We start from the raw sequence: 12,168 nt of genomic DNA, 5'->3' as shown, positions 1-12,168 counted from the left end.
AGATGGAAATGGTCCAAATAGGTGAGGTTTTCTGGGGGTGTTTGTATACAACTCCCTGTCTCCATTCTCTCCAAAGCAGAGTGCAGTTGTATGGAATGCCTACTATGACCAGGAAAGGCTTCTGTTGATGACTAATTATTCATCTGTTAGCTGTGGGGCATGGGCAACTACTTCGCCTCTTTGTGCCTCGGTTTCCTTATCTGCAAAGTGGGGACCAAAGTTAGAGAACCAACCTCATGGCATTGTTGTGAGCACGAAATGTGGTCATGATCCTAGGAGGTTTAGCACAGCACCTGGCATATGGCGGGCATTCGATCAATGTTAGCTGCGTTTATATTATTTATGCACTTCTTATTCCTTCTTTAGGAGTATTTTTGCCCTGACCTTCTCAATTGTTAACACATAATTAAAGATTAAATGGTCTCAGAGTAGTAAAAAGGCATCGATGTCAGAGACCAAGGGTCTCTGCCATTTTAACTGATGTGTTAAGCAGTTGCTTGGTAATGGTTAAGAACTCCAGTTTAGGAGTCAGATCTGATTTAACTTCGTGGCTGGTTTCAGATTAGCTAGATATTGAGTTCCCTTCTCTGTATAATAGGATAAGATCAACCTCCTAAACTTATAGTGAAGACTAAATGGGTTCATGTCTGCCCGATCTTGTAACTACCGTGTTTCCCTGAAAATAAGGCCATCAGCTTTAATGCATCTTTTGGAGCAAAAATGAATATAAGCCCTGGTTATATTATATTATATTATATTATATTATATTATATTATATTATATTATATTATATTATAGACCGGGTGTTATAGTAAAATAAGACCAGTCTTATATTAATTTTTGCTCCAAAGACACCTTAGAGCTGATGGTTGGACTAGGTCTTCCTTTGGGGGACACGCGGAAGGTGTTTAGCTCCGAGGGCTCTACTGTTACTCGCATCTCCTCTCTCCTGGCACAGTCCAGGTGCTCAATATAAGCCGGCCCAAGTGACTTAAACCAAACATTGCTCCACTAAAAGTGATGAAGCCCGCGAATCTTCTGAAGAGAATCATAAGTAAGTGCTCCATGGAAAGAAAGATAAGGGAAAAAAAATCTTAGCGGATTACACAGTCGGTTCTGACAGGCACCTGCTGTCTGTGGGCTTCCATATTTTTCAGGGTTGTTTCTGAGACCCTGGGGCCAGAGTGCTGAGACCTTGATACTCCGGTACCATAAGGCAGGTGGCCCGGCAGGGCGCCCCCAGGGGCGGATCGTGGACCCGCAGCCCGTTTCCTTGGGCCGCCGCCCTCGAGCCATTGGTTTCCTGAGTGGGCCGAGCTCCTCGTCACTGTGGGGGCGGGCTGGCCTCACCCAGGCTGCCAGGATGCTATCGTCCCCATGACAACAGAGGTGAACCAGAAGGTGTCATCCTCGGACACCGAGAGCCCCCGGCCCCGCCGGGCCCGGCGGTGGGATTCTCCTGGGAAGGCGGTGACGCTCCGCGCAGCGGGCGGGCGCCCCGGGGAGGCCAGGCGCAGGGCTCCGTGCTGTCGCCTTCCCGCCACCCGCCCGGCTTTCCCGGGAGGAGTCCTCCGCTCCTGGGGAGGTCCTCCCCGAAAGGCCGAGCGGGAAAAGGATGTTTTTACCCACACCCATTTTTTCCTCTACTTTTCCCAGACTTCGCAGGAGAGTCCGCTCGTTCCAACCAGACCACGTTAGGGTCAACGCGAAGGCCCGCGGGCTCCCAGTCGCTCCCCGGGCCGGCCTAGGTTGCCCGAGATACCTGGTGGCGGCCGGTGCCAAGGAAACCGCCCGGATCACGAGGGCACCGGGTGTCTGGTGGGGTGGCGGCGAGGGCCTCGGGGTGGAAGTGGTCCAGCCAGCGCCGGTCGCCATCGCCCTCTGCTGGGCAAGTGACAGAGTGGCTCCGACGTTCCGGCGGGCACCTCCCGGGGACTGGGGGGGGGGGGAGAGGGGGGCGGGGAGGGAGAGGGGGGCGGGGCTGGAATATGAGGGATCACCCTCCTGAGAAAGCACACCAGGCAACCGGCTCCGACAGGACAAGGGACCTGTCCGTAGTCCCGCAGCTGCCCCAGGACCACGTGGCGAGCGGAAGTTGCGTTGCGCAGTCTCCACGCTGTTGAGCGAGGTCTCCCCACCGCGGGTTCCTGCAGCAGGTTCGCATTCCACGCGCTCCCTGTGAGAACTTTGTCCATCACTGCGTCACACCACCACCAGTCCTGACTGGGATCGGGACCCTGGCCCTTTCAGGACGGACGCAAAGTCACAACGGTTTGCCTAACAATGCTCCATTTGTCACTACTTGTCTCTCCCGCGTGCAGTGGACGTTTCCGAAGACGCAGCACGTGTGGTGCTGCAGACCTGAGAGCCCACCTGTCTTCCGTTAACGCAGGCATTTAAAGAGATTTGCAAAAATGTAAAACAATGCCGCTCTTCCTGTGAATTAGTTTTGTTTTAGAAAATACGACCCCTTTCATAAAATGTGTTAATTTGTGTTGTTTATTATTTTAAAGTGAATTAACAATATTTTTAAAGTTCATTAGTTTTATTTCTAAGATGGCAAATACTGATAGCTATAACCCACATAAACAAGCTCGTCAGGGTCCTCAACAATCCTTAAGAATGTAAATGGTCCTGAAACCAAAAAACCGTGAGAACAGCTGCTGTACGTAAAGCAGCCGCTGCCTAGTCACTGTCGTATCACGCTCTTTTATTTACCTCACAGTCCTTTTCACTAAAGAAATTACCTTGTTTTATTTATATATGAGTCAACTGGGAATCTTGTTAAAATGCAAATTTGGGTTCAGTAGACCTGGGGTGGGGCTGAGAGTCTGCATTTAACAAGATCACACGTGCTACTCATGCTGCCTGGTCCAGGGGCCACACCTTGAGAACCGCTGCTCTAGGCTTTGCTCTGGCCCTTTCAGGTGGTGCTTGCCCGGGACCCCTCGGGTGAAAACAAACCAGATGGTGTTCAGTGTCAGCAGAGAGAGAGAAAGTCTTCACGGTGAGAACCAGCTCCTCCCTGCTTGGGGCTAAGGACCCCTGGAAAAAATTGAGGTCAGTCATTTGCATATCGGGAGAGGTAAAAAACAAACAGGTGTTGCTGGAGCTGCCTTTGAAAATATGCATTGAGCTTCAAACAGTAAAAAGCGATTGAATTAGTGATCATTAACTCAGATATGCTAGGGACTACGTTGCTGAAAGGTACTCATAATATAGAATTATGCTTCTTCGGCTGCAGTTCTGCCATCAGCAAGAATCATCCTCAAATCTCAAAGCACAGGGTAGAGAGTTGAACAATGGGAATTTTAGTTGTCTTGAAAAAAACTTCTCTTAGAAAGGGGGGAGGATTCTAAATATGCCATATAACATTTTTGCATTGGGGTGGAAAATATATTTAAAACCAAATTGCATGTAACTGCTTCTGCTGTCTAATTTGGGGCAGTAGTATAATTCACATCAGTGGAAAAATGAATCTCTGTACTGGGTCTTTCCACTTACAGAAGGGAAGAAAGAAGACTGACGTAAAACCTCTGCCAGTTGGGTATACCACCGAGAAGGGGTTACAAACTCAAAAGCTTCCAGAGGCCAGGTGAGTCACAGCAACCCAGAGCCTGAGGGGTTCTGGTGAATATTAGCAGCCCAGCCTCCTGAAGGGGCAGCCATTGTTCCACTCCAGCTGGTCACTGCCCTGTGTGTGATTGAGGACCCCTTGTTGTTGAATCTTCCCATTTTTTCTGAGAGAAGCATGAAACCAGGGTATTATGTGAAATGTATCTGGTTTTCTAAAATGTCAGAAATAAAATTAAACAATTAAACAGATTTTTGTGCTGGGCCAACCAGCACTGAGATAAACAAGGTAGGACCCAGGTTATGGGGGGCTTTCTTTGGCTGAGCTCAAAGCTAGACAGTGCGTGAGCAAAGGGAAAGGAGGGCGATGGTAAAATGCTTTGCCCCATCAAAGGAGATTTCCGTTTTCTTGTGGGGAAAGAGCAGCCCAGAGAGAGGTGAAACTGAGGAACAGAAAATGTGAGGGAGAGAAAGGGGAGTAACTGTGGGAGGGGGACAGGGGTGAGAGGAAGGGAGGGCTCTCCCCCTGTTAGGTCAGGGAGTTTGTGGAGGGGTTCAGGCAGGCACTCAAGGAAAGGAGGCTATGTCGTACCTGCTGTTGGAACTGAGCACACAGAAGCTATCAGCCGCCTGAGGGGAGGTGCAATTGAGATAAAATGGTGGGAACAGGACTCGCCTTTTGGCTCAGAGAACAGAGTCCCAGGAACCGCCAGAAAAACCTGGACTTGCCTGGGGAGGCAGGCAGGGGCCTTCAGTCACTTTGTTGTCTAAGGAGCAGGCAAGACCCCAATAGATCCCCTCCATCTGGTGCTGACCCTTTGCAGGATCTCCTCCTGGTACCACTGTTCCCTGTATCTGCCATTTGAGTGAAGTCATTTAGCTTCTCTGGTCCTCAGCTTGCCTTTAAAACGGGTAATAATAACATCTGTGTCACCTCCCTGCAAGGTTCCTACAAGGGGTGAGTGAGGTACTATGAGGAATGCTTTGTGAAAGAAGAGAACCAGATACGTGGGAGGTCTCGGTGACAGCTGATATTCAGTTGGTCTGAGGACGATGCTATTTACCTGATTAAAACGGCCTGACAATGACGGAATAGCACTGTCCCCATCATACAGAGAAGAAAACTTGGCAGGCAGTTGGTAAAACGATGTCTGAACGACTCTTAAGTATTCTATTCTCAACTGCTATGTGCCTTCTTATTTTAGTAATCATTCTTAACATCATGCTGGCTGCATATTGGAGAATATTGATCTTGTGTGCTTTTTTTTCATAATATGTTAGTTTTAGTGAGTAGTATTTATTAAGATTTTTAAATAGTGTTTCGGTCATTCATTGAAACACAGGTCTAGTGAAAACCTACTGTGTGCCAGGCTTGGTGTTACGTATTAAGAATCCTCCATGAACAAGAGACAAGAGGTCTCTCGCCTTCATGGAACTTACAAGGCAACAGTAGAGAAAAAGTATTAAACCATTACAGTACCACATGCCAAAGGGAAGGTTTAGTCTGAGGGAGGAAGGGACATTCTTAGTCTAAAGAGTCCAGGGGAGTGAACTGAGGAGAGATAGTGCACCGTGAGTTCTCGGCAGTGAGAATAAAGAGCAAGCGAGACCACCAGGAGAGAGAGGGCATTCAGCAATGAAGCAAGAGAAAGTGGTGCTCTGGCCCAGCAGGAAGGTTAAGGGGCCAGTGGTGAGAAAGGCTGGTGGGGAGGGGTCAGGGAGCAGGTCACACAGGGCCTTGTGAGTCATGTTAAGTCATGTACAAACAGGGCTCATATATCCATATCCATATCCATGCACATATGTATACAGGTTTTAATTTTTTTAAAGAAAAAAACAGAATCTTGCCGAATATTGTTCTTTAAGCTTTATTGGGCGTAATTGACATACAATACATTATGTGCATTTAAAGTTTACAGTCTGAAAGAAAAGAGTTTACAGTCTGATAAGTTTTGACATTCTTACATACCTGGGAAACCACCGAGAGGATGAATGCCATCACCCTTCAAGGTTACTCATGCTGTAAAAGCCCCACCCCCACCCCTCCCCACCACTGGCGGCCACTGAGCTGCTTTCTGTTACTATCGATCAGTTTGCATTTTCTAGAATTTTGTCAACTGAATGTATCATGTCGATGAAATCATACAGCGTGTACACTTTTATCTAGTTTCTTTCACGGCATAATTATTGTGAGATTCTTCCTTGTTGCATGTAACAATGGTTCCTTTCCATTGCTGAGTCATATCCTGTACTGTTTGGAAATCTGCTTTTTTTTTTTTTCTTTCACTTAATATATCAAAATAGCTGGGCTTGAGGTCAGATTGCCGGAGTTCAACTATCAGTCATGCTGCTTACAAGTGGATGACCTCGGGCAAGAAGCTTCACCATGATAGCAGTTTCCCCAGACCTCAACAGTCACATCTGCTAAAATGGGATGGTAGCAATGTCTGCTTGGGAGGCATGCTGCAGTGTGGACGAGATGTGTGTGTGCCTGTACTTAGAATTGCTCAATGAAAGTCATCAGGTACAGTATTGCTATTATTACTGTCACAGTTCCTACATGGCACATTGTAAAAAAACATAGAACACCTATGTGACACTGAAGCTGGGAACAGAGACCAAGTTGCCTGTCTGGTGACACATCAGGTTCCAAGGTGGACAAAGCAGTTTCCTCTGTCTCGCTGCTCCTCAGATTCTCTTCCTCGATCGAGCACAGTGGCAGCCAGAAGTGGGGTTCGGGCTGGGAAAGAGCTGAAAGAATCTCTATGGGCAGGAGGAAAGGGAAGCTGGGTTAACTGCAAGCGATTTGGTCCCACTTCCATCTCATCCTTCCAACCCCAGAGACCCACGCCTTCCTCGATTGCTCGCTCAAATAACAGATTAAATCATTTCTCACTCGCAATGACTGTGTGCTGTTTAACAAGAAGTTCCTCCGAGGCTTACCTTGTGTCTGCCTTGTGTCCTGACCACTGTGATATAAATTCTGCAACATATTATCTGCTTTGATGCTATCCTCCCTGTGCTCCATTTCATCCTCTTCCAGAGCAAGGAGAGCCACGTCTTCTGATAGAAATACACCTAAAAGCTCCAGCATTGGAGTCAGCTGAGCTCTGGGTTCAAATCCCCACCCATCCCACATGAGCTGTTGAACTTCAGCCAGTTCTGTTAACTCGTCTGGGCCTCATCTTTTAAATGGGGATAAAAATCATCCCTAAATTCATGGTGTGTTGTGAGGACTGAAAGACAAAGGCCAAGAGGCAGACCAGAGGTGTGCATAGCCCTGAGCGCAGTACCTGGCAGCAGGAAAAGGCCACACACAGGAAGTAACAGGGTCCCCATAAGCCTCTGTGTGTGTGTTGTAAGTAAACACTGTCGGTAAGTCTCCTGCTTTTTCTCCCTCCTTAAGTCACACCTGGTGCAGAAGTCTGCCTCTCTTAGGCATCTCGCCAGCTGGACATGAGGCCCCATAAGGAACTGTCAGAAGGAACTGAGGGCAAGCCAGGAACAAAGTGAGGCATGGAAATGGTCTTCAGGAAAGGCCTATTTAATTAGCTCTGTTCCACCCCAGAGGACTCGGGCCGTGGGTAGTGTTACCAGGAGGCAGATGAGGAACTACTACCAGCAGAGACGTCTGCAGACGGAAGCGGACGCCTCGGGGTTTGTCAGCCACCCCTTGTGGGCGTGTGCAACTGAGGTTCAATGAGCCCATGTCCAAGACGCAGGTCCAGGTGATTGTGACATAGGGAGCTGGACAAGCTGATTAACTTTCGGATGGATGCAGGGCAGGTGGAGACGCAGGAGGCCGTGGGCCAGGCTGAGGGTCTCCCACACGCTTGCGGCTGCAACAGTATTTCCTCTCTTATGTTTTATATGGTTGAGTTCCTGAAGATTTGCAAAAAAGATTTTGCTACTTAAAACCAAAGTGGTTTTTTGTTGTTGTTTTGTTTAAGTCACTGTCCTGGATGACCTTTTGAGCCTCTGAACTCTGAGGCTCTAAGTTGGTGACTCAGAATCACCTGTGACCCTGACACGTACAGTTTGTCCGAACTCTTTTGGTTCCAAGTGTCAAACCTCCACTCAGCTTGGCTAAAGCAAGACAGGCAGTTGGTCGCGTGAGAACGTTGCCCGGCTGTTGAGGTAATTCACAGAATTGAAAAACAGCTGTGCCACCCATGGCCCCAGGTCTCGGTGCTGCTCCCAAGCTCCCTCTGTCCCTGTGCCCCTCAGCTCTGTGTTGTCTCTCATTTCACCCACCTGCTGGCCTCTGGAGAACATAGAAGACAGCAGCCTCCACTGTGGCAAAGAGACGACTTCTGGCTCCCACCATCTGCATATGGACCCAGGCCAGGCTTACAATCGGCCTCCTTTGAATACATAACCCACCCCTTCACCAGGGGCAGCACCATGATTGTCAGGCTTGGGTTACACACTCCCTGTCCCAGAATACAGAAGGCTCGCAGGGGAAACGAAAAGCAAAGAGCAGTGGCTGCTTCCAGCCTGGGAGTCCTTAAGAAAATGTGTACAGAAAACGTCAGCAAAAACCTTTGACCATCCCCCCCACCCAGGAGTTCCAATGAAAAGACTTCCTATTGAGCATTGATTTGAGGTCAAACACATTACATGCGTTGTTCTTTTTAAATTGACATAACAATGATCGGAGGTGGACCTTTTTTTAAAATCATTTTGCACATGAGAAACCAAGGCGCAAAGATGTTAAATTAATTTCACCGAGACTCACAGCTAGAGATAAGAGAGCTGGGACTGGCACAGGCCCTCTGAGTGGGCCTGCCTGCGCTTTGAGATGTCCTTCCCTCTGACGATGCGGGAGATAGGGAAGGGGGTAAAGGGGTTTGGACACAAATGGAACAGGTTCCTCAAACACAGATGGTGCGACCACGCACATGCCCTGAGGCTGGTGAAAAGAGCACTGGACAGGGAGACAGAAACCTGAGTTGGAGGCCTAGCTCTGCCTCTGCCCCTGATTAGAGGTCCATTAGAAGAGTCAAAAACAAAAAACAAAAAACCCTCATAGACACAGACAAGTTTAGTGGTTACCAGAAGGGAAGGGAGGTGCAGGGACAACAAAGAAGGTAAAGGGGGTCAAATATATGGTGATGGAAGGAAACTAGACTTTGGGTGGTGAGCACATAATAGAGTGTACAGGTGTTATACTACAAAGTGGCACACCTGAAATTTAAATAGTGTCAGTCACCACTATTAGCCCAATACATTTAATTTTTTAAAATGCAGCTCCGGCTGTGTCATTCCGCTGCTCACAATGTTTCTGCATCCTCAGGAGCACCTCCTGATCTCTCACCACGGGCAGGAGTTCCAGCACGTCTGTCTCTCTCTGTAGCTGCTGTGTACCTCTGTTCCCCCCAAGACACTGATAGTCTGACAGGTTTCAGGCTTTTTTTGCAAATGCTGCCCCCTGTGTTTGTAGTAGCTGTTCTCTTTCTCCATTTGGAGACAGCACCTACTTTTCCTTCCCGTTGCGGCTTTGATGCATCACCTCTTGCGTGAAGTCCTCCCTGATTGCCTATGATAAAACCCTCCATCACGCTTATTCCTCCTTCAGAGCACCTCTCAGTGAAAAGGAATGATCCTATGTTGACTGTAAGCTCCTGAGGGGGCAGGGGCCCCTGCTGCCAAATCCACAAACCTAGCGTGATGCTAGGGAGAGCCCAGTAAGTGTTTATCAAAAGGTTCAGTGAAAGCCTGCGCACCCACTCGGGGCCCCCTCCTCCCAGTCGGAGATGTCAGATTGTGTAGGTGTCAAATTCTGTGACTTCCAGAGCACCTGGGTAAAGAGAGAGTTGTGTCAGTGGGTGGAATTTAGTTACATCTCAGAGGGTTTTGCATTTTATTTGAAGCCTGTGAAAGAAAAGGCTAGCTGGGGCCATCTGGTCTGGTAGCAGGTGGAGTCAAAAATGAAGAGGAGAAGTTCACTGGAAAAGCAGCCCTGCCTGTGAAAACACTCTCCCTCCCCAAAGAAGGCTGTCACTCGGTTCCTTTCTTCGGCTCTGACATATGCTTCCATCCCTCGCTCCTAAGTGTGGTTGGTATTCAGAGTCTGCTGCCACTGCTGCCACGTGAGGGGAGCTGTTGTGAGAACTGCCAATGGCTTCTCTGAGGGAAATTAGAGCAGGAAGAATCCAGTGTTGCCTGCAGGCCTGGGCCCTTGTGTGCCATGTCACTGGCTCAGTCTGGACCCTGCGGGCTGAGAGCAAGGCAGTGGCTCCAGCTGTGTTGCAGAGACAGGCTCCTTGGAGGCTTTGCTGTCACAAAGAACCTAGGTCTGCAGTGCGTGAGTGCTTGCCTGGACTCACCTGTACATCAGACTCTGGCGTGAGCTGTGCTCGCGTTCCTCCCTGTGCCCTGCACTAGCCCTGCACCCCTGGGCACACTGCTGAACCTCTTTGGGCTCTGCCACTTAGAGACAGTTTCAGGCCGCAGCTAATCCTGGTCACATTAGAGAGTTGGCTTTGATGTTCTACACATAGCATCTCTTTTTTTGCTAGAAGATGCTGTGATCCTGGGCATCGCAATGCCAAAACCAATTCTGCCTGAATTGCAAAGTAACTCTCATTTGCACAGGCCCTTATGTTCCCATACGATATGGACCTCGGTGAGTAACTTCACAGGCTGAGTTCTTAAGAAGCAAAGAGCATTGTTTATGGGTCACTCGCTGTGCCAAACACTGTCCTAACCCTAATAAGCATTTGGCTTTCGTGGCAATTCTGAGATGTAGTGTCGTGTGCAAGATAGCGAGCCTCCAATGATGTCCATATCCTGCTCCCTGGAACCGGGGAATGTGTTAAGTTATGTGGCAGACAGGAACTAAGGTTGCAATGGAAGTATGGTCACTAATCAGCTGACCTTGAGCTGCGAGATGATTCTGACTTATCCCACTATGATCACAAGGGTCCTTATACGTGGGTGTGAGACAGGAGTTTGGAGTGACGCAATTGCTGGATTTAAAGGTGGAAAGGAGCCGTGAACCAAGGAATGCACGTGGCCTCTAGAAGCAAGAAATGATTCTCCGCTAGAGCCCCCAGAAGGAACACAGCGCTGTAGACACCTTAATTTTATCCCAGTGAGACTAATTTTGAATTTCTGACCTCTAAAACCAGAAGGTAATAAGTGTGTGTGTGTGTGTGTTGGGGGGCGCTTACTGAGGTAGAATTGGCATATAACAGTGTGCGTTTCAGGTGTTCAATATGACTCCTATGTGTGCACTCTGCAAAATGATCAACATAATAAGTCCAGTTACTGTCATCACCATATAAAGTTACCAAATTTCATTTTCGTGTGTGATGAGAATATTTAAGATTTACTCTCTTGGGAGCTTTCAAATATGCAATGCGGTATTGTAACAGCCACCACGCTGTACATTCCACCTCCAGGACTGGAAGTTTGTACCTCTTGATGCCCTTCCCCAATTTTGCCCAACCCTCAACCCCCCTCCCCTCTGGCAACCACCTTTCTGTTCTCTGTGAGTTTTATGTTGTTTTTTAGATTCCACATATAAGTGAAACCATGTGGTATTTGTCTTTCTCTGTCTGACTTATTTCATTTAGCATAATGCCCTCAAGGCCCATCCATGTTGTTGCAAGTGACAAGATTTCATTCTTTTTATGGCTGAGTAATATTCCATTGTATGTATCTTTTCTAGACCACATCTTTTTTATTGATGGACGCTTAGGTTGTTTCCATATCTTGGCTATTGTAAATAATGTTTCAATGAACAGAAATGTGCATATATCTTTTGTGTTACTCCACTAAATTTGTGGTAATTTGTTGCAACAGCAATAGGAAACTAATGTAGGTAGGCATTACAAACCAAATTTACTGAGGAGGACACAGCCATAGAAAATTTCAGTGACTTGCCCAAGCTATCGTTTATTTTATTTATTTTTTTGAATTTTATGTTTTAAAAGATTTTTATGAAAAATATAGCTAACCTACAATATTATATTAGTTTCAGGGGTATAACACAGTTATTCAGCATTTACATCCTTAAAGAGGTGCTCACCATCGAAAGTCTAGCAACCATCTGACACTCTGCTATGCTATCACAATATTATTGACTATATTCTCCATGCTGTACATTACATCCCATGACTTATTTGTTTTATCCCTGGAAATTTAGCCCTCTTAGCCCCCTTCATCTTCCCTTCTTTTAAAAATTTTTAATTACAGTTTACATTAAATATTATTTTATATTACAGATGTACAGCATAGTGGTTAGACATTTACATAATTTAAGACTTGAACCGCCCCCCCCCGACTAGTCTAGTCCCCACCTGGCACTATACATAGTTATTACCATATCATTGACTATATTCCCTATGCTTTACATCCCCATGACCATTTTGTAACTACCAATTTGCACTTCTTCATCCCTTCATGTTTTCACCCTGCCCGCCCATTCCCCTCCCATCTATCACCCCAACAAATCTAGTACCCATCTGACACCTACATATTTATTACAATATTATTGACTATCTTCCTTATGCTATACCCTACATCCCCATGACTACTTTGTAACAACCAATCCGTACTTCTTAATTTCTTCTCCTTTTTTCACCCACA

At 47.2% G+C, this 12,168-nt stretch overlaps 1 long non-coding RNA gene across 1 annotated transcript; it reads left to right on the top strand.

Annotated features, from left to right (window-relative positions):
- Positions 1-2,001: 2,001 nt before the first annotated feature.
- On the top strand, positions 2,002-8,215 carry LOC308507450. Its single transcript, XR_013994880.1, has 4 exons — positions 2,002-2,156; positions 2,928-3,060; positions 3,507-3,595; positions 5,878-8,215. It is a non-coding gene; the product is annotated as an uncharacterized lncRNA (long non-coding RNA).
- Positions 8,216-12,168: the final 3,953 nt, after the last annotated feature.

Source organism: Rhinolophus hipposideros (genome assembly GCF_964194185.1).
Source record: "Rhinolophus hipposideros genome assembly, chromosome: 14".
In the NCBI taxonomy this organism is placed as follows: Eukaryota; Metazoa; Chordata; class Mammalia; order Chiroptera; family Rhinolophidae; genus Rhinolophus; species Rhinolophus hipposideros.
Note: the sequence above shows the minus strand (reverse complement) of the source record. Positions and strands in the feature narration are given on the sequence as shown.